We start from the raw sequence: 6637 nt of genomic DNA on the forward strand, positions 1-6637 counted from the left end.
AATATTGTAGCCAAATTCCAGAGTTCCCAGGTCAAGGAGAAAATATTACAAGCAGCCAGAAAGAAACAATTCAAGTATTGTGGAAACACAATCAGGACAACACAAGATTTAGCTGCTTCTACATTAAGGGACCGCAGGGCATGGAATATAATATTCCGGAGGGCAATGGAGATAGGATTACAACCAAGAATCACCTACCCAGCAAAACTGAGTATAAGCCTGCAGGGGAAAAAGTGGTCATTCAGTGAAATAGAGACTTTCAAGCATTCTTGATGAAAAGAACAGAGTTGAATAGAAAATTTGATTTTCAAATACAAGACTTAAGTGGATCATGAAGAGGTAAACAGGAAAGAGAAAATCATAAGAGACTTATTAAGGTTGAACTGTTTACATTCCTGCATGGAAAGATGATATTTGTAACTTATAAGACCTTTGTCAGTATTAGGGTAGTTGGAGGGGAAAAAATTATATGTATGTATATATAGATATAGATAGATAGGTAGAGGGCACAGGGTGAGTTGAAAATGAAGGGGTCATATCTGGAGAATAAAATAAAGTGGTGAGAGGATTATACTAGGAGAAGGAGAAAGGGAGAGGTAGAATGGGGCAAATTATCCGACAAAAAAAAGAAAAGAAAAGAAAAGAAAAGGCTCTTACAGTGGAGGCGAAACAGGGCAAGGTGAGAGGGAACAAGTGAATCTTATTCTCATAGGATTTGACTTAAGGTGGGAATAACATACACACTCAATTGGGTGTGGAAATGTCTTACCCTACAGGAAAATGGGGGGGGGGGTGAAGGGGACAAGAGACTAGGGGGATGATAGAGAGGAGGGCAGATTGGGAAAGGGAGTAATCAGAAGCAAATACTTCTGAGGAGGGACAGGGTCAAAAGAAAGAATAGAATAAATGGGGGGGCAGGATAGGATTAAGGGAAATAGAGTTAGTTTTTTACAGCATGTCTACTATGGAAGTGTTTTGCATAACTGCACATATATAATCTATATTTAGTTGCTTGCCTCATCAATAAAGGTGGGCAGGGAGGGAGGAAGAGAGAAAATATGGAACCCAAAGTTTTAAAAACACATGTTTAAAAAAAATATTTTCACATGCAACCAGGAAATAAGAAATACAGGAAATGGGGTACAGAAATCCAACCTGCCCTACAGGAAAATTGAAGGGGAAGGGGATAAGAGAAGGGGGCAGAGAAAGAAAGGAAGGCAGACTAGGGGAAAGGGTATTTAGAATGCATGCCATCTTGGGGTGGGTGGAGGGGAGAGATGGGGTGAAAATTTGAAACTCAGAATCTTGTGGAAGTAAATGTTGAAAACAGAAAAATAAATAAAATTAAAAAAAATAAAGTAGTAGCTTAGGAAGTTTTGGTAGGAGAATATAGGTATAAGATCTTAGGCTTTTGGCATGACATGTCAAAATTAGGTTTTTTGATATATATCAAAAGACAATTATCATGTCCTTTCCAGGATCAATTTTCCTAGAACAAGGAGTGGAAAATCAGAATGGGTGAGGAACGGTATGTGGTATGAGTCAAGTAGCAGAGCAAATGGAAAAATGAATGGGCAAGATTCAGTTTCCTGGTAGATTGTTGCTGATTGAAATATGAAGTATGAATATGGCTAAATACAATCAATTTTCAGTCATTCACAAATCAAGAGATTCATTCTGGGATGGAGGGATACAAATCTTTTAAACCTCCCCAAGCAAATTGATCTTGAGGGGATGGTCTGTGGAGGTCAGATTTGGAGGCTAGCTGTAGCCAATTTGAAAAAGAGAGGCAGAAGCAGAGAAGATAAGATGATTGAGTAGGTGATAATAGCAACAACAGCAAGACAAGTTAACATGTCTATAACTGATTAAGGTTTGCAAAACAATTTATATTTATTAACTCTAAAAATGAGAAGGAACACGGCAGTCCTCTTACAGAAGGGGCTATTTGGGCTGAGTCTTGAAGGAAGCCAGGAAAGGCAGGAGATATAGACAATGAGAGAGAATATTCAAGGCATGGGAGACAGTCCATAAGCATTAATTAATGCTTATTATAATAAAATAAATATTATAATTGATAATATTAATATATATAAATTCAAATATAAATTATTATTATAATATAAATAAATAAGTGTTTAATGTGGACTAGGCACTATGCTAAGCATTGGGCATGCAAAGAAAAACAAAAAGGGGGCAGCTAGATGGCAGAGTGCATAGAGCAGTGACCCTGAAGTCAGGAGGACCTGAGTTCAAATCCGGCCTCAGACCAAACACTTGACACTTACTAACTTTGTGACCCTGGGCAAGTCACTTAACCTCAAATGCCAAAAGAAGAAAAAGAAAGAAAGAAAGAAAAGAAAAGAAAAACAAAAGACAATCCTTGATCTCAAGGAGCTCTAATTGGTTAAATTATAAGCGAACAAATCTAACAGGGAGACTATAAGTGAACAAATATGTACAAACAAGCAAGGCACACTATAAATGGGAAATGAGATTGGGAAAGACTTCCTATAGATGGTAGGAGTTCAGTTGATACTTAAAGGAAGCTGGGAAGTAGAGATGAGGATGGGGAACATTCTAGGCAGGAGGACAGCCAGATAAATGATTTGGAGTGGGGCAAAGGACTGTCATGTCTGAGAAAAAATAAAGAAGGCCAGTGTTGATGGATAGTAGAGTACATGGAAGGGAATAAAGTAGAAGAAGACCAAAAAAGTAGGGAGAAGCCAGGTTATGGAGAACATTAAAAGCCAAACATAGATTCATAGGTTAGGGGAGGGAAATGGACAAACTTGAGCTTAAGGAAGATCTTTTTAGCAAATGAGTGGAAAATGGACTGAAATTGGGCAAGACTTGAAGCAGAGAAGACAACATTAGGCTATTCAATAGTCCAGGTGTGAGGTGATAATGGTTTACACCAAGGTAGTGGTTGTGTGAGTAGAGAAAAGAGGGCATATATAAGGGAAGCTAGAAAGGACAGGACTTAGTAACAGACTGGAAATACAGAGTGAAGGTGAGTGGGAGGAGTTGAGGATGACACTTAGCTTTCAAGCCAAAGTTACTGAAGGATAGTGGTGCCCTACATACTGGTATAAGCAAGTTTAGAATCAGGGTGGGTTTAGGGGGAAACATGAGTTTTGTTGTGGATATGTTGAATTTAGGATGTCTCTTGTATATCCAGTTTGAGATATCCAGTAGGCCATTGGTGGTGAGAAACTAAAGATCAGGAGAGAAGATAGGGATGTATAAAGAAATCTTAAAATCATCTGCATAAAGACAAAAAAAGAATCAATAGGAGTACATATAGCGCTTTGTCATACATTGGACTCTAGGGTTTACAAAGTGCTTTACATACTTTATTTCACTTGACTCCTAAAATAACACTTTGTGGTAACTGATAGTGTATTATTATTATCCTCATTTTTCTGCTGAGAAAGCTGAAGCTTACACAGGTTAAGTGATTTGGCCAGTCATGCAATTAATAAGTAGTGAATCCAGGAAATAAAAAAAAAAAAACAAAAAACTTTGTCTTCTGAATCCCTGCCCAGTGCTTTCATAGTTGAAAAGTTTGGGTGTATCCAATTATAAACTAAATATCTTTCAGGAGCAGGCAGTTCAAGATTTCTATTCCTGGCTACAAAGTTGTAATTAGGGTGGTTTTCTTATGGCCCATGCTCTTGTTGAAGCTGCACAAGAGGTCAAAATCAGCATTGGAAGAGGGTGAAGAAGAAGGGATGACTCCTTATCTATTGATGCCTATAAAAATGGTAAGACTTTCTCTCTGAATTTTCCTTGCCTGTGAAACCACTTTCCTCTGCTACCTCTCCACACTTTTAAACCTATTCAGTTCAATCCTGGTACTTCTCAATGGCAGTCCTTCCTCTTCCCTTTCTACTGTACCCTCTAGAACTTTCCTCTATTGGTAATATACCACCTAAGACAACTCTTTAAAAGTGGGATATTTAGAAAAAAAATTCATATTCAAAGTACTCTGGGTGCACATCCACTCAAAACCATAACTAATGAACCCTTGCCTATGTGTTTACTTTTACTAATCAGCTAGATTACGCAATTAAATAGTTCAAAGTAAAAATATTTAATGAAATAGTACAAAAGTATAACTATAGAATATTTTACTCATACTTTCTCACAAATACAGAAATACTTGTACTATCTAGAGGGAGAGTAGACGCTTCTAGGGCACATACATGGAACATTTGGGAGTTCATGTGGCCAGGGAACTTACTTAGATGAACATCTACAATCTCTGGTGATACAGAAACAAATAAGTTCTAACTGGTTATTTTAGGAATTGACTCAACCAGTATAACATGGCATAAACTCTCTGTTAGGTGGAGATCCACTGGCATCATAATCAGCGCCAGGCATAACTCTTCTAATATATGGCCAAAGAATAGCTTTGCTTTCACCTCCTAACTTCTATTGAGCGGTATGATGTCTTCTGGGTAGCTCAAAAGCATCGTGAGTTGCACAAATTTAGAGAATCCACCCCCAATGTTCACATGAACTATCTGTGCCCAACCTGTGGTAGAACATTCTGAGCTCATATTGGTCTGACCAGTCATAGCTGGACACACTGTAACTTAACTGTAGCATAGTGATGTAATTTTGGTTCTCTTTGAATATGAAGGATAACAACCAACCAATCTATTGAAGAGTTAAATCTTCCCTGTGGAAAAATGGTCTCTTCCACTTCTTTTTTAGCAAAAAGTCGAGTTGATTAGGATTCAACACATTTAGGAAGGCAGGCCCGTTATATACCCAGTACTAGACTAGGGAAAATCCTCACTCACTCTCATGTTGAGTGGGACATCTGTCAATTTCTGTAGCCTTGATTGTGGTCAGCTTTTCTCTTCAGGATAGTCTTCAACTTCAAGAGTTACATTGTTCTTTCAGAGTACAAACCAATCAGACATGGAATGAGCATTTACCAGCATTTAATTTGTCTTTGTACCATTCCTCTCTCACTAGGGGCAAGGTTTTTGTTTTAGACATAAATCTAACAGAATTAGAAAGTCTTTGTGATGCCTGCATAGTTCATTTATAGATGTCTTGAACTTTCAAAGTCCATTTGGGGTACTCTATCAAGGAAGTCACATAACAATTTAAGTAGACCTTAGACACCATAGATTTTTCCTCATCTAGAGATTATTTGGATCTCTCATGCAAGTGAAAAATAGAGGTAAAAACAAGAAACAAAAAAAACCTTTTGTTCCAAATTTTTATCTCTATTATGTATATTTTCTTGGAAACGAGACTCTAGACTTTTATATACCCTGTAATTGCAAACTCCTCTTCATCCTAGAAGAAATCTTCTTCATTCCTCTTATTGTCTTTCCATCTTCTAAGGCTAACTAAAATTTAGCTTTCTCTTGAAAATATCATATCCTATCCATATTCTTGTTACTGTTACCTATGACCCACTAGGACTTTCTTCTCAATTAGGTCAGTGCCTGGTTCATAATATTTTTGTTATCCCTACTGCCTCATCAGCTCGAACCCCTAGTTTCTTAGCTGCTCAAATGCCTTACCTCTTATAAACTTTGTCTCTAGTTGACTGCATGCATAACTTAGATCCCACCTCAACTAATGAATTTGTCACATGTTCTAGAATTCTTAGTTAAAGATATTCCTGGCTGGGTTGTGAATATTAGATAAAATGCCTGTAACTTTCTGCCTGCTTCTTAATAAAATTTCACCCTAGCATTACGCAAATACTTTAGGTCATATAGATTATGTAATGATAGGAGGTTATGGACTGCTCATGAATATATGAGAGTTTATTGAGTGTATGAATAAGATTTTGTTCTTCCATGAAGCTAATAAGTATGGTATTTGACTTTAAAATGACTAAATCCACATAAATTTTATAAAATAGAAGGAAATTATCATTCTGCCTCCCTATACAGATTTGGGATTTTATTTTATAAACAACTGATGAAAATACCTATATTTGCTTTTTATAATATACCCAAAATATACCAAATGAAGCTTAATTTTTACTTGAAAATTAACTGAATTCTGTGAATGTTTTTTTCCCCTATTACTGTCTTTGAGATTTTTGTTCTATTATACAGCTACCATAATCATAGAGAAGCTAAACTGTTTGCATCAACAATAATGCAACCAATTTTCAAGCATTGTATGTCAAAAATCCATTATTCTAGGCATGATTACCTGGAATGACTGATCACAATTGCCATACATTACACTTTTTTATAAGATATCGAGGTACTTCTCCCCTCCCCCTCCATTTTCCCCAATATCTTCATCATTTTGAATGTATCACACTTTGTACTAGCAGCAGATGTTAATATGGAAATATAGAACATCTCAATTTTCTCACTGCTAACTCAGCTTACTGAGCCAATTTCACAATTCTCACATTCCTGAGTCCTAGGAGAAAATGCTAATTTAGATTGTTAAAATTGACACGAGTTAGGGTATAAAGGGTAATTAGCATAAAATCCTACACAAAGTGTTCTTAGCACCATTAATCAACACCCACCTAGGCATCCACTTTTTTAGTAGGAACTCATGTTTAACAGAGCTGAAAAATATCTAAAATATTCTCTTTCAGTTAAGAAAGAAAAAATGCAGTTTGTACTTAGAGTTT

The sequence above is a fragment of the Vombatus ursinus genome, unplaced genomic scaffold (assembly GCF_900497805.2).
Source record: "Vombatus ursinus unplaced genomic scaffold, bare-nosed wombat genome assembly UNPS02014830.1, whole genome shotgun sequence".
NCBI classification, from domain to species: domain Eukaryota; kingdom Metazoa; phylum Chordata; class Mammalia; order Diprotodontia; family Vombatidae; genus Vombatus; species Vombatus ursinus.